The sequence below is a fragment of the Thalassophryne amazonica genome, chromosome 14, assembly GCF_902500255.1.
Source record: "Thalassophryne amazonica chromosome 14, fThaAma1.1, whole genome shotgun sequence".
NCBI lineage: Eukaryota > Metazoa > Chordata > Actinopteri > Batrachoidiformes > Batrachoididae > Thalassophryne > Thalassophryne amazonica.
In genome coordinates this window covers 60,734,607-60,758,326 of record NC_047116.1, presented here as the reverse complement: position 1 = coordinate 60,758,326, position 23,720 = coordinate 60,734,607, and positions in this window count along the sequence as shown.

Here is a 23,720-nt window from a genome sequence, read left to right as displayed (position 1 = left end):
CCCCACATAGCTGCTGGCTTAGCAACCGCTTATCTCTTGTTTGCTGTGAAACGTCCCCTCTGAATGAAAATGGATGGCAGCTGGTCACTTTGCCTCTGGTTCTTATAGCTAATGTGAACAAGGAGTGATGGGGTCCCAGCCATACTTGACAGCATTGTTAACAACAATGACGCCTGACCGTTCTCTGCTGGACCAGTGACACCATATTCTACATACAAAAAAAGTGTTTTTCTGTATTGTTTATTTGGCAAAATAACTTTTCATATAGGCAAAAATAACACTGATACATACCTCAATCCCTCTCTCAGTGCCTGGCTGTTGCGACAGTTGTCGCGGACTGGTTGGTTGCTACGGTGACCCTGTGTGGCTCCTTGCGAAGTTTATGCTAATCGTAGCATGTGGACATTGCAAACCTTTAGAGCGCTGAAGTTTTTAAAAGAAGAAATGTGCAGCATGTCGGTGTCACGGACTGGCGACAGAGAGATGTTTGAGAAAGACTGAAAAAGTCTGATGTGGACAAGAATCTGTGGAATTGTGGCTGTCTTCATGAACACAGATGAAATTGGAAAAGTGAACTGTGCCATCAGGCAACACGGTAAGAATTTTTCTCTTTCTGGAAAATAAACATTGTGCTGTTCAAACAGGATTTTAGACAAGATTATGTGACTTTTTTCATTAATGTAGACTTTCTTTCATTGGGAAAAAAGACTGGCTTTGAATGGTTTTACAGTAATTTACACAAGAATATAAATTCATTTTTATTAATGTAGACTTTTTTCATGGAAAAAAGACACTGTGGCTTTGAGTGGATTTACAGGAATTTACACAAGAATATAAATGAGTTTTTAGTAATGTAGACTCTTTTTCATGGGAAAGACACTGTGGCTCTGAGTGGATTTACATGAATTTACACAAGAATATAAATTAGTTTTTATTAATGTAGACTTTTTTCATGGGAAAAAGACACTGGCTTTGAGTGGATTTACATGAATTTACACAAGAATATAAATGAGTTTTTATTAATGTAGACTTTTTTCATGGGAAAAAGACACTTGCTTTGAGTGGTTTTACAGTAATTTACACAAGAATATAAATGAGTTTTTATTAATGTAGACTCTTTTTCATGGGAAAAAGACACTGTTGCTCTGAATGGATTTACAGGAATTTACACAAGAATATAAATTAGTTTTTATTAATGTAGACTATTTTTCAAGGGAAAAAGACACTGTGGCTTTGAGTGGATTTACATGGATTTACACAAGAATATAAATGAGTTTTTATTAATGTAGACTATTTTTCAAGGGGAAAAGACACTGTGGCTTTGAGTGGATTTACATGAATTTACACAAGAATATAAATGAGTTTTTATTAATGTAGACTATTTTTCAAGGGAAAAAGACACTGTGGCTTTGAGTGGATTTACATGAATTTACACAAGAATATAAATTATTTTTTATTAATGTAGACTTTTTTCATGCGAAAAAGACACTGGCTTTGAGTGGTTTTACAGTAATTTACACAAGAATATAAATTAGTGTTTATTAATGTAGACTTTTTCATGGGAAAAAGACACTGTGGCTTTGAGTGGATTTACAGGAATTTACACAAGAATATAAATGAGTTTTTATTAATGTAGACTTTTTTTCAACAGTCTTTTCAGTCTTCATGAATTTCATGTAGTTTAATTGTTCTGAGTTAATCCATACTTTGGTTTACAATTAAAAGGAAAATCATTCCAGGTCCTACTTCCATGTCATATTCTGTTATTTCAGCATGGTCATTGACAGTTCAAATGAAAGTTTGAATACAGGGTCATTTAAATATGCACTAATTTTTAGATTTTTTTGTTCCAGCAGATTCTGAAAATGTATCATTAGTTAAAAATTAATTTGGTTTCTGGGATCCGGGGCCCGAGACCTCAGCTCCTGGGGCCTATGCAAATTTTCCTCTGATTTCACAGTTTTCATTTCACAGCCCTGAGGTAATCAAAACAAATGATTACTGACAAGTGTCCATGTTGCATTTGTTTTTTTTTTTTTTTTGTGCTGGCAGGACGCTGGAAAAGATTTCATACCAGCGTCTTTGTATTTTTTAAAAAGTGCAGGACATACAGTCCATTTGTGGGGGCAGGTCCAAACTATTGCATCTGCAGAAACAAGGGCTTAAAAGCAGCTTTCGTGAGGAACCTATTGAGGTACATTCTCCCAGCTCCTTTCCCCATTTTACTCTAATTCAAATGAAGCATTTGTTTGGCCAATGAACAGCAACAGCATGTTTGCAAGGTGCTGCTGCTGCTGATAAGGACCACGGTACAGGTCACGGGAAAATCCACTTTCAAGCATGAGCAGAATAAAGGTTGTAATCCTGCATTATCGCGACCTTCTGCTGTGGATTGTGGATTTGACAGGACCTCATTCTGATCAGGATCAGTTTGTCACGCGTGTAGATGGTGCCATCTTGTGGCTGGAAATGATTCAGCATTATATTTTTGAACCATAACTCACACAACCTATCTGGAGTAGATGGTAAATGATGTCACAGTGTTGTGTTTGCGTGTGTGTGTGTGTGTGTGTGTGTGTGTGTGTGTGTGTGTGTGTGTGTGTGTGTGTGTGTGTGTGTGTGTGTGTGTGTGTGTGTGTGTGTGTGTGTCTGCTCCACAGTTCACAGTGGAGTGTGAATGGCAGAGGCTGTTGTGTGGGCCGCCAGAAGAGGAGGTACTGCTGGCCCACCACCAAAGGGCGCCCTGCCTGAAGTGCGGGCTTCAGGCACGAGAGGGCGCTGCCGCCACGGACACAGCCGGGAGTGACAGCTGTCACTCATTAATTCCTGACAGCTGTCACTCATTCTTCATCATCGCACTCCATAAAACCCAGACGTCATCTCCACCTCATCGCCGAGATATCGTACTTCATTGGAGGTAAAACTCTCAGCCATTGCTTTTGTCTTTTCTGACAAGTGTTTGTTACACAGTGTTTGCAGTCAGTTCTGTGAGTGCTCGCAGCCGGAGGCTGAGTGTGAGAGACGTGGAGAGCTGACGTCTTCGCTATTCTGAGAAAGTACTCTCAACTGCTGCACGTACCTGTTTTCTGAGTGAGAGGTGGAGGTGGCATTCCCACCGTTGTTGTTACTGGGTGTGCACACACCTACACTTGACTGTCTTTGTTCTCGCCAGCAGTACCAGATCCGACAGTCGGGGACGGGGATCACCTGGGAATTCGGGACTTGGCGGCTCCAGTATTCACCAGGTTCGGTGGCGGCGGAAATCGTGTGGTTCCGGCTCTTCTCAGGACAGACGTCTTCTATCCTCGAGCTTGCCCACACGTCACCTTTGTGGATTGACTGAAATCTTATTCTGAGATTGTCTGTATGTTCGTTGTGCTCCTTCACAACATTAAATTGTTAATTCTTGGCTCATCTATTGACCGTTCATTTGCGCCCCCCGTTGTGGGTCCGTGTGACTACACTTTCACAACAGAGGCAGCAGATTCAGACTCTGTCCATCCCAGTACCACATGTCCTGTTGTTTGGTGAGTGGTTGTAGGATTCATGCTGATTTCTAATCTTCAAACCTTGAGTTTTGTAGTAACCGCTGGTTTTCCAGGCTTGATTGTCAGTGAAGTCATGGTCGACTCGTCTGGTCTTCTTCACACTGTTGTTACAACACTTTCACCAGGTATCACTGATGTTTCGTGATGTTTCAGCTGGACCTGTTTATCTCTGTTAGTTCCTGACTGTTTGCTACCCCTGTGTCTTTAGGTCTATCAGGCTTTTCAGTATTACTGTTTCAATATCACAAGTCACTGCAGCGTACCTAAAGGTAAGTTGTGTGCATGTGTGTTTTTTTAATGTACACTGTAGACCAAATGCAATACACATTTTTGTGTTTCTCTCCAAAGACAGATTGGCCAACATGTACAGAATCAGAGTTCCGTGGTTTCGGGAGGATGAACGGGTCTCAGCCATGTGGCTTTTGTTGCTGTTTTTAAATCTCACTACAGATGAACATGTGATGTCCATCGCTGTTGTCCCTCATAGCTTGATGTCATCTCTACACTAGTGTTCCAACAGTCATTGAAATCTCAGGTATGCTCCACACCAGTCGTCCAGACAACACCTCAGTGTCCTCCTTTAGCTCCACACTGCCCCCAACTACCAGTATAAGGTACCACATCCACACCTCCCAAATGTAACTCAGTGTGGCAAAACTCGAAGAAGGTTAAAACATATAACCTGAGATCTTCAGGTGTAAGTGAGCACTTCCTTGCCCAGAGTTCTATGACAGATATGATCCTGACTTTGTCTCAAAACAGGAACCTGCTGTAAAACAGTGTTACGGAGTCAGGCCTGGGGTAATGTGCAATTGTGCTTTTTAACCTTTTCCTGTATAAAGAAATGAAATGAAATGAAAGTCTTTTCCATTTTAGCAGGACCACTGCCAGTTTAAATAAAACAAGAGAAATTTTAAGTAATTGTTCTAATATTTTAAACAATGTTTAGATATAAAGATCTCTCCGTGTTAGCATTTAATCACATATTAAAACATAGACATGCACTTAAACCTCTGGGGCCGATGCCGTCGTATAGGACGGCTGAGTACAAATTTTACCAAATTATAAATAACTTTTTAATGATATGAGATAGAAACACTTTTTTATTTTTTTTTTTTTTTTGCTGAAAAGTGAACTCCGCGGACTTTCCAGCCAGTTGTCCATCATGTTTGTACTCCTCATAGCTGTGTGATGACGTGCGCAATGTGAGTGTCCAATCGGAATTGGTTCACCGTCACATGGTTTTTCCAATATCCAATCGTAAGGCAGAGCAGTCTCACATGGTATCCAAAAGATTGTTAGGAGCAATGATTGTTACTCTTTGGGATGTGCATGCTGTTTGAACAGCCCTCTGGTTGCTGGCTCCATGTGTAAAAGTGCAGCGTTGCGCATATGAATCAAGTGATCAGCATAAGAGGGTCTCATACAACCTCACATGGTCGACCAAAGAGTGTCAATGCAAACAATCCAAGAGGGAGTCAACTCCATAGAATTAAAAAGTTTGTGTTGTAAGTCTTTGTGTAATAGCAGACAGAAATTGCTTTGAGATGTGGCATAAAGACAAACAAAATGCATGGACCATTTTGTATATATTGTTCAAAATGTGCATTTGTGTTTATTGTTAGAACATTTATTTTGTAAATTCTCTTTGTACAAGACCCCAAACTGCCTTTATAAAGTGTCAAAATAGTTGTTTGTTATAGTTTGCTGTGTGTTGAATAAATGTGTGTGAAAATCATTTTACGCTTTATTTTTCCTTTGTTATTTCTGATTGTAAACCCTTATTACACTCATAAAAACACCACTATAACATGAAAGTACAGGTTGTCCTGAAAAAAATACATAGCACTTGATTGTGGGATGTATTTCATGCATTTATTTCCTCTAGGCTGGACTATTGTAATTCATTATTATCAGGTTGTCCTAAAAGTTCCCTAAAGCCTTCAGTTAATTCAAAATGCTGCAGCTAGAGTACTGACGGGGACTAGAAGGAGAGAGCATATCTCACCCATATTGGCCTCTCTTCATTGGCTTCCTGTTAATTCTAGAATAGAATTTAAAATTCTTCTTCTTACTTATAAGGTTTTGAATAATCAGGTCCCATCTTATCTTAGGGACCCCATAGTACCATATCACCCCAATAGAGCGCTTCGCTCTCAGACTGCAGGCTTACTTGTAGTTCCTAGGGTTTGTAAGAGTAGAATGGGAGGCAGAGCCTTCAGCTTTCAGGCTCCTCTCCTGTGGAACCAGCTCCCAATTCAGATCAGGGAGACAGACACCCTCTCTACTTTTAAGATTAGGCTTAAAACTTTCCTTTTTGCTAAAGCTTATAGTTAGGGCTGGATCAGGTGACCCTGAACCATCCCTTAGTTATGCTGCTATAGACGTAGACTGCTGGGGGGTTCCCATGATGCACTGTTTCTTTCTCTTTTTGCTCTGTATGCACCACTCTGCATTTAATCATTAGTGATCGATCTCTGCTCCCCTCCACAGCATGTCTTTTTCCTGGTTCTCTCCCTCAGCCCCAACCAGTCCCAGCAGAAGACTGCCCCTCCCTGAGCCTGGTTCTGCTGGAGGTTTCTTCCTGTTAAAAGGGAGTTTTTCCTTCCCACTGTAGCCAAGTGCTTGCTCACAGGGGGTCGTTTTGACCGTTGGGGTTTTACATAATTATTGTATGGCCTTGCCTTACAATATAAAGCGCCTTGGGGCAACTGTTTGTTGTGATTTGGCGCTATATAAAAAAATTGATTGATTGATGTAGGGTGAGCTGTTAACAGCAATAATAAAACACTTATGCCAGGTGAGTGAACTGTCCAAAAAATGCCCTCGGACCCCAGAGGGTTAAAAACGCCTAAATGCATGTATTCTTCTTAATGAATAGATAGTGATTATTAGAAAGCCCATATCTGATTTTCTCTTTCCACCTCTGGCAGATTTTGAGGTTCGGTGCTCTGATGGTGCTGGTGTACACGACTGTAACTCTGCTGCTGGCCTGCAGGGGGCAGCTGTCCTCCATCCTGAGGTCAAGCCGACTTACAGGCATGAGTAGGCTGGTGGCCAAAAGCCTGCAACCTCAAGTAAACCTGCCTGTTTATATTCTGCACATCCTGCTTAGTTAGGTGTTGAAATTGAATATGCATCTATAGATTGTATAACTACTGATTTATGAATATGGGCTGTTTTTATGGTTGCTGTGTATCAGTGTGATGTTTAACTGCATTTGTTGGGAGATTGTATCATTCAGCTGTAACCATGATATGAGGACTTGTGTTCCCTGAATGTTACTGTAAAGCAGAACTTCTGTCCATACTTGGTGCTGTTTTGGGTAGTTTTCAATTTCAATCTTTTTTTTTTTCATTCATCCCCGTAGAGACGGTGCCTGCTCCGAGACCACCAATAACCAGCAAAAATCTATTTAAGCATAAAAATTCAAAAAGAAAAAATAATATAGCACCTTCAACTGCACCACAGACTAAAACAGTTAAATGTGGTCTATTAAACATTAGGTCTCTCTCTTCTAAGTCCCTGTTAGTAAATGATATAATAATTGATCAACATATTGATTTATTCTGCCTTACAGAAACCTGGTTACAGCAGGATGAATATGTTAGTTTAAATGAGTCAACACCCCCGAGTCACACTAACTGCCAGAACGCTCGTAGCACGGGCCGAGGCGGAGGATTAGCAGCAATCTTCCATTCCAGCTTATTAATTAATCAAAAACCCAGACAGAGCTTTAATTCATTTGAAAGCTTGACTCTTAGTCTTGTCCATCCAAATTGGAAGTCCCAAAAAACAGTTTTATTTGTTATTATCTATTGTCCACTTGGTCGTTACTGTGAGTTTCTCTGTGAATTTTCGGACCTTTTGTCTGACTTAGTGCTTAGCTCAGATTTTAACATCCACATAGATGCTGAGAATGACAGCCTCAACACTGCATTTAATCTATTATTAGACTCAATTGGCTTTGCTCAAAATGTAAATGAGTCCACCCACCACTTTAATCATACCTTAGAACTTGTTCTGACTTATGGTATGGAAATTGAAGACTTAACAGTATTCCCTGAAAACCCCCTTCTGTCTGATCATTTCTTAATAACATTTACATTTACTCTGATGGACTACCCAGCAGTGGGGAATAAGTTTCATTACACTAGAAGTCTTTCAGAAAGCGCTGTAACTAGGTTTAAGGATATGATTCCTTCTTTATGTTCTCCAATGCCATATACCAACACAGGGCAGAGTAGCTTCCTAAACTCTGTGAGTGAGGTAGATTATCTCGTCAGTAGTTTTATATCCTCATTGAGGACAACTTTGGATGCTGTAGCTCCTCTGAAAAGAGACCCTTAAATCAGAAGTGCCTGACTCCGTGGTATAACTCGCAGCTTAAAGCAGATAACCCGTAAGTTGGAGAGGAAATGGCGTCTCACTAATTTAGAAGATCTTCACTTAGCCTGGAAAAAGAGTCTGTTGCTCTATAAAAAAGCCCTCCATAAAGCTAGGACATCTTACTACTCATCACTAATTGAAGAAAATAAGAACAACCCAGGTTTCTTTTCAGCACTGTAGCCAGGCTGACAAAGAGTCAGAGCTCTATTGAGCCGGGTATTCCTTTAACTTTAACTAGTAATGACTTCATGACTTTCTTTGCTAATAAAATTTTAACTATTAGAGAAAAAATTACTAATAAACATCCCAAAGACATATCGTTCTCTTTGGCTGCTTTCAGTGATGCCGGTATTTGGTTAGACTCTTTCTCTCCGATTGTTCTGTCTGAGTTATTTTCATTAGTTATTTCCTCCAAACCATCAACATGTCTTAGACCCCATTCCTACCAGGCTGCTCAAGGAAGACCTACCATTAATTAATGCTTCGATCTTAAATATGATCAATCTGTCTTTATTAATTGGCTATGTACCACCGGCTTTTAAGGTGGCAGTAATTAACCATTACTTAAAAAGCCATCACTTGACCCAGCTATCTTAGCTAATTATAGGCCAATCTCCAACCTTCCTTTTCTCTCAAAAATTCTTGAAAGGGTAGTTGTAAAACAGCTAACTGATCATCTCCAGAGGAATGGTCTATTTGAAGAGTTTCAGTCAGGGTTTAGAATTCATTATAGTACAGAAACAGCATTAGTGAAGGTCACAAATGATCTTCTTATGGCCTCAGGCAGTGGACTCATCTCTGTGCTTGTTCTGTTAGACCTCAGTGCTGCTTTTGATACTGTTGACAATAAAATTTTATTACAGAGATTAGAGTATGCCATAGGTATTAAAGGCACTGCGCTGCAGTGGTTTGAATCATTTATCTAATAGATTACAATTTGTTCATGTAAATGGGGAATCTTCTTCACAGACTAAGGTTAATTATGGAGTTCCACAAGGTTCTGTGCTAGGACCAATTTTATTCACTTTATACATGCTTCCCTTAGGCAGTATTATTAGACAGCATTGCTTAAATTTTCATTGTTACACAGATGATACCCAGCTTTATCTATCCATGAAGCCAGAGGACACACTCCAATTAGCTAAACTGCAGGATTGTCTTACAGACATAAAGACATGGATGACCTCTAATTTCCTGCTTTTAAACTCAGATAAAACTGAAGTTACTGTACTTGGCCCCACAAATCTTAGAAACATGGTGTCTAACCAGATCCTTACTCTGGATGGCATTACCCTGACCTCTAGTAATACTGTGAGAAATCTTGGAGTCATTTTTGATCAGGATATGTCATTCAGTGCGCATATTAAACAAATATGTAGGACTGCTTTTTTGCATTTGCGCAATATCTCTAAAATTAGAAAGGCCTTGTCTCAGAGTGCTGCTGAAAAACTAATGCATTTATTTCCTCTAGGCTGGACTATTGTAATTCATTATTCTCAGGTTGTCCTAAAAGTTCCCTGAAAAGCCTTCAGTTAATTCAAAATGCTGCAGCTAGAGTACTGACAGGGACTAGAAGGAGAGAGCATATTTCACCCATATTGGCCTCTCTTCATTGGCTTCCTGTTAATTCCAGAATAGAATTTAAATTTCTTCTTCTTACTTATAAGGTTTTGAATAATCAGGTCCCATCTTATCTTAGGGACCTCATAGTACCATATCACCCCAATAGAGCGCTTCGCTCTCAGACTGCAGGCTTACTTGTAGTTCCTAGGGTTTGTAAGAGTAGAATGGGAGGCAGAGCCTTCAGCTTTCAGGCTCCTCTCCTCTGGAACCAGCTCCCAATTCGGATCAGGGAGACAGACACCCTCTCTACTTTTAAGATTAGGCTTAAAACTTTCCTTTTTGCTAAAGCTTATAGTTAGGGCTGGATCAGGTGACCCTGAACCATCCCTTAGTTATGCTGCTATAGACTTAGACTGCTGGGGGGTTCCCATGATGCACTGAGTGTTTCTTTCTCCTTTTGCTCTGTATGCACCACTCTGCATTTAATCATTAGTGATCGATCTCTGCTCCCCTCCACAGCATGTCTTTTTCCTGGCTCTCTCCCTCAGCCCCAACCAGTCCCAGCAGAAGACTGCCCCTCCCTGAGCCTGGTTCTGCTGGAGGTTTCTTCCTGTTAAAAGGGAGTTTTTCCTTCCCACTGTCACCAAGTGCTTGCTCACAGGGGGTCATTTTGACCGTTGGGGTTTTTCTGTAATTATTGTATGGCTTTTCCTTACAATATAAAGCGCCTTGGGGCAACTGTTTGTTGTGATTTGGCGCTATATAAATAAAATTGATTTGATTTTTCAATTTATTTTCATTTATATAGCGTCAAATCACAACAAAGTTGCCTCAAGGTGCTTGATACAAGTAAGGTCTAACCTTATGAACCCCCAGAGCAACAGTGGTAAGGAAAAACTCCCTCTGAGGAAGAAACCTCAAGCAAACCAGACTCAAAGGGCTGACCCTCTGCTTGGGCCATGATACAGACATAAATTACAAAACAATTCACCGAACAATTCACAAAATTAATATACAGGAAATGCTGCTGGTGCACAGGACAGGAGGGTCTCCAGCACAAATACAACTCCCATCTCTGGATGGAGCTGCACCTTTAACAGAGAGAAAAAACAGAATCAGGCATCAGAAAGACAACAAATACAATATAATTTGTCAGCATTAAGCAACAAGAAAAACAGAAGAAATACTAAGGTGATCACCGGCCACTAGCCCTAAGCTTCACGAAAAGACCCAGACTTTAGATAAAGGTCTCGGACCGCTCCGTTTACTAATAAAATGATTTAAATTTTTCAAGAGATAGAATTCAATGGTCCCAATTGAGGCATACCCAGGAGAAGAAGAAATTGTAGTTCCTTGACTGGCCACTTGACGCTATCTCCAAAAGTGAGCAGATTCTTATAGAAACCAATGTTAAAATGTACAGATTTAGAGTAGAAATAAACATATTTTCAGTCTGGTACAAAAATGGTTTTGGTCTCTATAGATGGTTCCCTCCTCCATGACAGCTCTATAAGGGGGAGGGGGGGTGTTGTCAGGCTTCATTAGTCCCGCCCAGTTCACACCTGGTGTCCCTCAAGCTCCACCTCATTATCCATATGTGGGTTTGTCATGACATAGGCAGAGTAAGTACATCCAACATGATAACACCCAAAGCAGCAATTTTAGTCTTCATAACAGATATTCTGGGTCTTCTCTCTCTCTCTCTCTGTCTCACCAAAATGGGTGCTGCACTCACTGCAATTTATTGTCTGGAATCGCCCCAGATTGCATCTCAGAGCTTCTACAGAGTCTCAGAGTTAGTCGTGTACACCAGATGACCGCGTGTTGTGGTTGTGCCTTATCTCAGCCCACATTTGTCATTCAGAAAAGTAAACTGTTGACTAACTGCAGACCAGAGAAACAAGGCTGTATATACACTCCATGCAGGTACAATATCAAAATTTGGCATTGATACCAACTCAGGTGTTTTGATAGCAGTACTATATTGCAAAATGGAATGTCAAAGTCCAGCCCCTTGTCCGCATTGTGACACCTAACAGATCAAGTTGGGGATTGTCTGTTTGGGTGAAATACGGTGGTGACCTTGTGTGCATTGTGGCCACTTCAGTAACCATGAAGGCGCAACAGGAACCCTGAACATGAGAAGGCTAACAGGACTCTGGACAAACAAGACGTCCTCAAAGGGGGATCAAGTGACAGAGGTGATGGCTTGTAACCCAGCGGCTATAAAGGCTGCAGCAGGTCTTCAGACCCCAGTGTTTCGGGTTTTCCCAGCCATCGGACCAGGCTAAGGATCTGTCAAGGACTGTGTGTTTGTTGGTGTGCCACGACATTCCCAGGTCAAACAAACCCACAGACGTCGCTGCATCCATCCTGGATGCAGCCACCATCCTGTCCAGGAATTGATCGAGAATGAACCTTCTTTTGCTATGGAGGGATTGATACATGGCAAATACCCAGAACATAGTCAAAAATCCTTTTCAAAAAAGCCATGTTAGACAACAGAACAAAGAATGAATAATTGTCTTTTAAATCAACTAATTTAGTTGACTATTTTTAACTGTGCAAACTACTCCACATTTTGCAAATCTTTGACATGCTCCAAGCTACACAAAACCTTAAAACGATTGGGGGGGCATGCTCAGTGCTTCAGTGCTTCTGTTATAAAATTCCAGTTTTTCTTCACCAAAATGGTCTTCACCTGTTTTTTAGTTTTATTGATTTTATTTTTTTACAAGCAGATTATTGATAACATCTTTCATTTTAATTTGATATTTTGTTTTCAGATGTTAAGACTACAGATGGACAGGTCTTTGAGCCACATGCTGAATTTGGTAAGATGTTTTTCTACAATCACACCATAAAGACACTTTGATGGTTCATTCACAATATGCCAACAGAAAAATTTGTCTACAGTGTAACTAAATTTTGATGTAATGCAGGGTGTGTGTTCAGTGATTACTGGCTTCTAAACACATACTGAGTTTGAGTTTCTGTTGTATGGCAGCTATTACACTATGTAACAAATTTTTATTTTTGTTTTGTTCCTGGGTACACAGTGTGTTTTCCTAACCTGTTATGCCTTAAATAAATAGAAAATAGCTGTTATTCCACAGAAACTTTGCTTCTGTGATCAGGACATTGATATTTTGAAATTTGTCTGTTTTCAAGAATATTCTCGATTCGCCTTCACTACTACTGAGTAGTCTTCTAGAATATTCTTTAACTGCTAGAACTGTCCAGAATTTTCTAGAAGTTTCCAGAATTATCTAGAAATTTCAAGAAACTTTTAGAACTTTCTAGAACGTAAAAAAAAAAATAAAATCAAAGTTTGTGCTGAATGTAGTCATTTTTCCATAGACTTTAGACATAAGCAGTTGAAATATAACACTTAGAAGCCAGGAACAAAAATTGTTACATAGTGTTATTATGCAACACAGGCAGTGCGCAGTTCGCTGTATGAGAATGCTGTGTTTGCTGGTGGTGTAAATGGACATTCATATTTCAGAGTCTTTGTAAATATTGGCAATTTGATCCTTTAAATGTGCTTTTGATCTTATTTTTCCATGTCGGCAGGCCCCACGGAGGCACAAAGAAAACAATGGTGCTCTGGATGCAGAGGTGCTGAATAAATCTAACGAATGCAATGGTGCCCCCTACTGTCTGAAGGTGCGGTGGAGGAGGTGAAGGATGACCTCCATCTGCACCTTTGCTTGTCTGCACTCTTCACTCTACCTGTCATGCTCAGCACACCCTCCTTCATCCATTGGATCCACAACCTGAGGTACAGTATTAAACCTTTGTCGGTCCATCCTGCCAAATTGTCATTAAGCAAGGGACTGAAAACTGCAGGTGATGGATGACCCTGACCAGTATGAACGACTTTGGGGATCAACAATTTTTCACCAACAACCAGTGTGCAGTTGCTTTTGATTAGACTTAGAGATGTGTGTTACCTGGGTGACTTAGAATCTTCACTAATCCACTGGCTGAGGGGGTCCCCGTGGCCATAAAATGTCCCTTAAATGTTTCTTCATATCTTTAAACTAGACCATTAGACATATCAAAAATGGCTGGTTAGACTTTTGCTACCACAGCAGCAAGCGAGAAATTTACGTAATTGGCCGTGCCCACTTTCAGCTTCTGTAGCTGTATTATTCAGGGGTAAGGCAAACATAAATTGGAATATCTTGAGGTTTACAAATCACATAACAACCAAATGGATCTCAAAATGTTTGTATTGGAGTCCTCTTATAATTGTGCATGTTTATTATGCAAATGTATATGCAGCATACAGACAGAATAATTTGCTTAGTTGAACCCACTTGGGTTATAGTGCAGCAGGTAACTGTAAGAATAGTTCAAATCCGGTTACAAGCACCAAAATTTGACTGTTTATACATTTTGGTACATATTGTAGAAAAATAGCGTTAGCCACTTGAATTTTCAATAGAGGGCCAAGTAGGGGTCAATTGAAGAATTGCACAGGGTCAAAATTTAAAAAATGTTCCAATCATATTGAAAGCTATACCACATTATGTGTCTGATGACAATGATTCCAAAACGGTATAGTTTGGACTATCTATGACTGAATGTTCTGAAGTTATGGGGTAAAAACAACAAGAATGGTGACAAAGGTCAGTTTCATTTTGTAAAGGGGTCAAAAGTTAAAGTTGCTCCAGTTTTGGTAAAACGTGATGCAAGTTATTGGTTGAACTAATAGGATTAACAAATGGAATAGTTCTAACTGTGTTGAATGTTTGGTCTCCAAAGTAAAGGTCAAACAGTGTCGACGTCCATTGGATTCTATGACATGTGACATATGTTACCCCATAACATGATAACTAAGCATGACACATGGTGCAAACTATTCCTTTTTCAAACCCTACTAACTCAACCAATAATTTGCATCATGTTTTACAATAATTGGAGCAACTTTAACTTTTGACCCCTGTACAAACTGAATTTGACCTTTGTCACCATGTTTGCTGTTTTTACCCCATAACCTCAGAACATTCAGTCACAGATAGTCCAAACTATACCTTTTTGGAATCTTTGTGATCAGACACATAATGTGGTATAGTTTTCAATATGATTGGAGCTTTTTTTATTATTATTATTTTGACCCCTATGCAGTTCTTCAATTGACCTCTACTTGGCCCCTATTGAAAATTCAAATGGCTAATGTTATTTTTCTAAAATATGTACCAAAAAGGTATACACAGTCAAATTTTGGTGCTTGCAACTGGATTTGAAGGATTCCTCTGCAAATATTCTGTTATCTGCTGCACTATCAGAGGTCATAGGGTTGAAATAATGTCAATTCAATTTCAACTTAATGTCAAATAAGTCGGGATCCTACTGTATATATGTGTGAATTAGAAAATGTTATTGAGTGATTAGACGGACATAACCAACAGAATGTATCAACAAGCATATTTATCCATCCATCCATTTTCTTCCGCTTTATCTGGAGTCTGGTCACGGGGGCAGCAGCTCAAGCAAAGCCGCCCAGACCTCCTGATCCACACATACCTCCCCCAGCTCCTCCGAGGGAACCCCAAGGCGTTCCCAAGCCAGCCGAGAGATGTAGTCCCTCCAGTTTTATCCTGGGTCTTCCCCGGGGCCTCCTCCCAATGGGACGCGCCCGGAACACCTCTCCAGCGAGGCGTCCAGGGGGCATCCGGAAAAGATGCCCGAGCCACCTCAACTGACTCTTTTCGACGTGGAGGAGCAGCGGCTCAACTCCGAGCTCCTCCCGAGTGACCGAGCTCCTCACCCTGTCTCTAAGGGAGCGCCCAGCCATCCTGCGGAGGAAACTCATCTCGGCCGCTTGTACTCGCGATCTCGTTCTTTCGGTCATGAGCCAAATCTCATGACCATAGGTGAGGATCGGAACGTAGATCGATCGGTAAATCGAGAGCTTTGCCCCCCTACTCAGCTCTCTCTTCACCACGACAGTCTGATACAGCGACCGCATCACTGCAGATGCTGCACCGATCCGTCTATCGATCTCACGCTCCATCCGTCCCTCACTCGTGAACAAGACCCCGAGATACTTAAACTCCTCCACTTGAGGCAAGGACACTCCACCGACCTGAAGAGGACAAAGCACCTTTTTCCAGTTGAGAACCATGGCCTCGGATTTGGAGGTGCTGATTTTCATCCCAGACGCTTCACACTTGGCTGCAAACCGCCCCAGTGCACGCTGAAGGTCCTGATTTGACGAAGCCAACAGAACAACATCGTCCGCAAACAGCAGAGATGAGATTCTGTGGTTCCCAAACCAGACCCCCTCTACAGCCTGGCTGCACCTAGAAATTCTGTCCATAAAAATAATGAACAGAACCGGTGACAAAGGGCAGCCCTGGCGGAGGCCAACGTGCACTGGAAACAGGTTTGACTTACTACCGGCAATTCGAACCAAGCTCCTGCTGCGGCCCTGTACGACCGCAGCAGGAGCATATTTATCTCATGATTTTTTTTTTTCTGCAGTTAAATTTTTTTTTTGTAACTCATTATTTTCCATAAGTTGGAAGCACCTTAACATTTCTGTGTACATGTGGGTTTTGATGTTTTTCTTCATTAATATGTTGGTAAAAGTATTTAATGTTTCAGAATGTTTGAATATTACAGAATTTTTTTTCTCTCAATTTTGTTTAAGAAAATATTAGTCTGATTAAACAAAGTAACATACCCTTTTACATTAATAAAAAGTAGATTAATTTATAGGTTTACGGCCCAAAGTGTGATTTTAAATCTATCAACATGATGTTCCTGTAAAGTCATAGGATAATTCACCTACAATAATTCAGTTTTAAATCTTAATTGTGAGTTATTTTTTGTTTAAATGCTGTTTAGATTAATGTTGTTGTTATTGATGATGAGGCGTATTCGGTGCTCCACATGGTGTTTTTTCAGTTAATAACACAAATCCCGTTAAGAATCCTTTTGGGGGAGTGTGAGTGTTCTTTGGACTCTTAAAAAATGAGGCCACAATAACAGAATCATTTTCTGCCACAGTTTCTCTCAAAATCGTGCCAACAGGGTGCTGATCATTTATGTCAACCAGGTCAGTGCAGGCTCAGTCCCCCAGACGGCAACAGCAGTGACCTGTGGCATCAAAATAAGCAGCGTAATTCTAATGCCGGTTGCTCGTAGGGTTTATGGCTCGTAGCTCTTCTCCATCCAATCAGACAAACTGTTGTACTTTAGAAAGTGCGATCACATTTCTGCTCTCACTGTGTTCATTCTGCGTTAGAGCGCATCTTTTCACTGTGATTCCTGACGGTTTGTTGGAGTTAATCACGTTCACCTTTGGTTTATATCCATGTATTAATACTACTACGGGTGACACACGTGATCTTGTTAACACAAGTTTGAAGCTCCGCCCCCTGTCAGCGGTTGTGGGCAGGATTTCAAGGCCCCGTCAGGGATTTGGAGGGTGTCCTCAGAAATACATCTCTGCCTTTTGCTGATGATGTGGTTCTGTTGGCTTCATCACAAAGTGACCTCCGGTATGAACTACGCAGATTTGAGGCAGCGTGTGACTAAATCAGAGACTGTGGTCCTCTGTCGGAAAAGGGTGGCTTGTCCCGTCTAGCTCAAGACAGAGTACTTGCTCAAAGTGGAAGAGTTCAAGTATTTCGGGGGGGTAAGCTGCAGCGTGAAATTAATAGGTGGATCAGTGCTGCACCTGAAGTCCTGTGGATGGTGTACCGAACCGTTGTGGTGAAGAAACAGGTGGGCTACAAGGTGTGACTCTCCCAGGCCTGGTGGATTTACGCCCCCGTCCTTACCTGCAGTTATGAGCTTCGGGTAATGACTGAAAGAACAATATTATGGATACAAGCAGCGGAGAAGAGATTCCTGTATTGGTATCTGGACTTACACCGAGGGACGGGGTGAGAAGCTTGACTATCCAGTAGGGACTCTAAGTAGAGCTGCTGCTCCTTCACATCGAGGGGCCAGCTGAGGTGGTCTGGGCATCTGGTGAGGATTGTCTCCCTAGGAAGGTCTTCCATGCAATTCCAGTAGATGGCTGGAAGGAACCAGGGAAGACCTGCTGGAGGGATTACAGCTCCCAGCTGTATTTGGAACACCTCGGGATCCCTCAGGAAGAGTTTGAGGACTCAGCTGAAGGTAGGGAAGTGTGGGATGAGCTTTTCAGCCTGTTTCCACTGCAGCCTGGACTCTTGATGAACTGTTTTACTGAAGAGTGCCTCGTCTTTATGTGCCAAACTCAGACCGACGCACAAAGTTACGGTTCGTATGTGATTATAGCTAAAGATAATCTGATGGCTGCATCGATAATCTTAAAGACAAATATGTATCTGAGACTAATCAATAAATCCTCACAGACAAACGGTCGGTTGTACTCTGATGAAATGTTACTGCGTCAGAAGCAGTGCAGTGTTGTAGGAGAAGGATTGCTTTGAAGCTGTTATGCTTGCTGTTGTCTTTAGGATGTTTGCCTTTAGGTCTGGATGGAGGAAACGCCCCCAAAGATTTAATTCAATATATAATAATGGTGGCTTAGTGGTTCACACTGTTGCGTCACATCAGGAAGGTCCTGGGATCACGTCCCACCTGGTCCTTTCTGTGTGGAGTTTGTATGTTCTCCCCATGTTCACATGGTTTCCCTCCAGGTCCTCCGGCTTCTTCTCACATCCAAAGACATGCAGATTAGGTGAACTGGGAACTTTAATTTAACCATAAGTATGATTGTCTGTCTATATGTGACCCTGCAGTAGACTGGGGTCCTGTCCAGGGTCTACCCAGGCTCTTGCCCATTGACTGCTGGGATAGGCTCTGCCCCACCCCCACCCATTCGTGGCCTGTGATTAAGTAGGTATAGAAAATTGATTTATTGGTGCGCTCTTATTTTTCTGTTGAGCAAAATGATTATTACGTATTTTCCAGAGTATAAGTCGCACCTGTTAAGATCTCTTGAAGAGGAAAAACCCATATGTAAATTGCACCAGAGTATAAGTTGCACATTTGTTCTTTATCAGCTCATTAATTTGTTTTCATTTTTGTGTATTTCTTATTATTGGCATTTATCCTTTTATTGTTGGAGTTTATTTTATTTATGGCTTGCATTCCCGTGAAAGCCCAACATAAATACTTACTATAATTCTTATTTTTAAGAGGAAACTGCATGATTTTTCAGTATATAAGTCACACCTGAGCATAAGTTGTAGAGCCTCCCAAACTAGTAAAAAAAAAAAAATAATAATAATAATATAAAAACATAACAGGACTTATGCGCAGTGAGGGGCACAGTTCTGCTAATACGCTAATTATCCGCTACTAATTATTGAAGCTAACTTTTTTGTTACAGATTATCTTTTCAGCTAACTTCAAAAACCATCAGCGGACCAATTACCTTCCGATAAATTTAGTTTTGATAACTTTTAGACCACTAACTTTTTTTTTTTTTTTTTTTTACATAGTTGGTAAGAACATTTATAAACCCTGTTGGCTCCTGTCTGCTATGTATTTTGCAGCAGTGAGGCAGCTAAGAGGAGCTGAGCTTAACTCTACCCCAGCAGAAGGGACCGCCAAGCTACTAAAGAAAAAAACAAACAAACAAAAATCATTACCCTTTACAACATACAGTAGTCCAGCCATGAGGCCGAAGTCCTCAAAAGGAAAGCAGGCTTGACTTATAGTTTTGATTTATAAACCAAATTAATCTGGGTAGTTTAATGACATTAATGTCAACTCTGTCATTTGTACAAAGTGAACATATAACACATATCTTTTAATTTTAAAGTAATGCACTAATTCTGAAGTTTTGAACATATTAACACACACACAGATGCCAGACTGCATTATGGGTAAACTGAGCTTGCAATCACCGATTGGTTGATTCATTTAACCAACACAAAACTTAATGTGTGTGCTGGTTTTTACAAATGTGTATTTGTAAAATATGTATTTTTTCATTTGTTAAAAAAGACATTTGCAAAACTGACATTTCTAAGTTGTGATTCAGGCAGCAACAACCATGCAATATAACCAGGCATCATTCACACTGCCATCCAGTGTTCTATGCATTTTGACCCATGTACTGGATGGCATATTATGTTACTATGCTTTTTACTTTTTACTCTTTTACTATGCTTTGTAATCTTTTAATTCATTTTATTTAGTTTTCTGAATTGTTTTGTGTGAAGCGCCTTGAGGCAACTTTGTTGTGATTTGGTGCTATATAAAGTGAATAAGTTGAATTGAAATTGAGGCTCAGTTTACCCATAATGCAGTGTGGCATCTGTGTGTGTTAATATGTCCAAAACTTCAGAATTAGTGCATTATTTTAAAATTAAAAGATATGTCTTTTCACTTTGTCCAAATGACAGAGTTTACATTAATGTAGTTAAAATATCTAGATTAATTTGATTTATAAATCAAAACCATAAGTCAAACCTGCTTTCCTTTTCAAGATGTCTGCCTCATGGCTGGACCACTGTATGCTGTCAAGGTAAATGAAGCATCTCTACAGCAGTGTTAAATAAATGATAAGTTAACAATAATTTATTTGTTTTGTCAGTTAAGCATTATAAACAATGACTTTTCAGTTAGCTAATTAGCGGTTATCAAAGCTAACTTTTTGGTTAGCTGTGTCCACCACTGCTTATATGCCATAAATATGGTGAACCCTTTTAAGTGTCACAATATTTGAGGCTGATGCAGATGGTTTTAAAGCCTGTTTTTCCTCATCTACTTGAAGACTGTTTTTTTCTCACAATGTGCAGGTAGTGTCTTTTTCTTTTGTATTTACTGGTGTTTACAACTTCACCAGTTCATTGGTGTGTGTTTGCTGTCATTCCTTAGCCATGTCTTTTCTTTTTGTCTTTGCTTAATGTTCAAGGAAATGTTCAACTAAAACATGTAAAGTGACACTTGTATGTGGATGACATCGCATTTTATACAGCAACTATTGAGTTTGACAACAACAAAACAAAAAAAAAGTCTGCTTTTGGCTTCTCTAAGTGTGTTTTTTAAAATTATTATTTTAACTATGAAAATGCTTTTTCTTTTGGTTCTTTTTCTCTCCTGCCAGGAAAGTTGCTGCTGTGCCTTTCTGGGTTTCTTTTATTTTTTCCGGTAGGTGAGCGGCTCGTGTGTTCTGTTTTGTCCTTGCCTCCAGACTGTCATCTGCTCTCGTTTGTTGATTGTATGTTTATGTACGATTGAAACATATTCCAGCTGAATGCGATGGAAGACTTTTGACACGTAAACTTTACAGACCAAGAGAATATTGAGTGGATTTAACTCACAAAAAAAATAAAGAAGAAAGAAATCTCAGCGCAGCAGTAGTTTGTAGAGACTTCATCGTAACACGACACTAAAGATAAATCCATGAACAGCTATGACCAAACACATGTTCCGCTCAGGCAGGCTTACAGTCAGTCACTGTACTAGCTACAATGTGAATGTGTTTTAACTTTTTTTTTTTTTTTTTACAGTGCTCGTGGTGTGACACTTTCCTGTGCACATGTCTGTGTGGTGCCGTTTCAGTGCTTTGCACAATGTCTGCCTTGTTCCAGTGGTGATGAATCAGTGGCACACAGTACTTCTAGTGCACACCAGTGTGAAGTGTGACTGATGTTTTCTGTTATTAATGTGACTGTAACTTGTGTGATGATGTTAGTACCTGAATTCTGTCCAGCTCTCTTAAATTATGCAAATGTCAAGATTGGCTGAAAATGTGCCAAACGAGTCAAATTCACAGTTTCAGATCTTGAACATGGACCTTTTTAACCTTACAAAGCAAAGACTGACCATGTCCCATGCATCTTAGTATTTCAGACATTACTTTCATCATTTTAAATAATCCACTCACTGGCCACTTTATTAGGTACACCTGTTCAATTGCTTAACACAAACAGCTAATCAGCCAGTCACATGGCAGCAACTCAATGGATGTAGGCCTCATGACGTGGTGAATAAAGACATGTTGCTGAAGTTCAAATCGAGCATCAGAATGGGGAAGAAAGAGGATTTAAGTGACTTTGAACATGGTGTGGTTGTTGGTGTCAGATGGGCTGGTCTGAGTGTTTCACAAAGTGCTGATCTACTGGGATTTTAACACACAACCATCTCACAGAACGGGAAAGTCTGAAAAAGAGAAGATATCCAGTGAGCGGCAGTTGTGTGGACTAACATGCCTTGTTAATATCAGAGGTCAGAAGTGAACGGGCACACTGGTGGAATGGGCGACTGTGTGATGCCATCATGTCGATATGACCAACATCTCTGAGGCATGTTTCTAACACCTTGTTGAATCTATGCCATGAAGAATTAAGGCAGTTCTGAAGGCAAAACGGGGTCCAACTGGATACTAGCAAGGTGTACCTAAAAAAGTGACCAGTGAGTGTACTTACTGTATGGTGGTAGAAAAAAAAAAAATACCAGTTCTATTAACAGAAGCATTTTTTTTCTAGGAAACCAATTTAATTGACAAACTCAAGCACAGACGTTCAGCTTGTGTCTGACCTGGTTTCTTTACCGTGTCAAAAGTCACAGGCACAGTTAAGACCATCCATTTGAAAATGAGAAAATATTTGCACAAAAACAAAAACGTCTATCAGTTTGAACATTAAATATCTTGTCTTTGTGGTGTATTCATTTGAATATAGGTTGAAGAGGATTTGCAAATCATTGTATTCTGTTTTATTTACATTTCACACAATGTCCCCACTTCACTGGAGATGGGGTTGTATATTCATACATACACAAAACCCATAACAGTTAATAAAAATAAAAAATATATAGTATTTTATATTTTTTCTCAATAATAAATAAATTGATTGTTCTCTTGTTGAGCCAATGCTTGGAATTGTTCTTAAAAAGAGACTTCGATTCACAAACCCTAATTTGATAAGGCGGACCATTAAATAGTTTAATTCCAGTGTACTTGAAGAACGAAGCCTCACAGGTCTTCACCTGAGGAATGACCAGGGAAAAGGTACGCAACCGAGTATTAATATTGTGCTGTGCAGCTGTAAATTTAAAAGAAGTGACCAAGTAATTTGGGGCTTGCTTATTCACTATATTAAACATATGATTTAATTTTAATTGTTCAACTCTGAGTTCAGACAACATACTGATCATTCTAAATTCAGCCAGGCCTATGTGGGTCCAGGGTTGTGCAGAGAGGAGAAAGCGAATGATCTTGTTCTGCATAATCTGCAACCTCCCTTGATTACGCTTGGTCAGGCCAGAATACCAGGCTGCACTGGCATAGTCCATGTGACACTGTATGAAGGCTGATGTAAGAAGTTTTTTCATATGTAAAGCCAAATCTTTGGCCTGTCTGTATAAGAACTTTGATTTTGCATTTAACTTGCTGATGACTTTGACAGCTATAAGATCGTCAGATAAGGTCTGATCTCAGTCAAGACCAATATATTTTACACAGGATTTACTCATAATTTTATTACCAGCACGTTACATTTAATGTGTCATTTGCGAGGATGAAAGAGTCAGGTGTTTAAAGACATTAATAATATACTTGTGTTGTAATGTCAGTGTGCCATCATAAAATACTGTATGTAATAGAGATATAAATTGTGAAATGTTTGTTCAAGTCGGGACTGTTATGACCATAGTTGTACCAAATGGAGATTTGGGGGCTTCAAAGTTTTTTTATTTAAAAACAAGATCATTTCTGCTGCGTTAGGCTTGAGTTTGTTCCTCTTCTCTCCAGTTTTGGACAAGACTCATATGGAAACAGAAGCTGCTGGCATATGAAGATAGATTTTGTCCAGTTTGTAAAGAGTTGGATAAACCGCTGCCTCCATCCTCCCTAACGCTCCTTGCAAATTCACTGCAGAAAATGGTTCTGGGGAACATTAACATGGCTACAACCCTTCAGCTTCTGGGGGGCTTCACCCCTCAAACCCTCCAGCCAGAGCTCTCTTCACCTCCAACCATTTTAAGCATTTTTCTTTGTTTGCCTCTCACATGCCTGTAGATGAGCTTGCTGAAATATTTCGGAAAAAGGAAGGATCATGGACGTGGAGAGGAGAAGAATCAAACACAGTTTCTCTTCTGTTATTATTTTTATTAGTTAAAGAGGACTCTTTAAAAAAAAAAAATAGGGTTAAGGTTACAAAAAAATTTCGGCGCGCGCTATGTGCTTGCAGATTCACTCCAACCAAGGTCCCAAAGTTGCCAACCCTGAGCTAAAGGAAGCCAACTGTTGCTGGT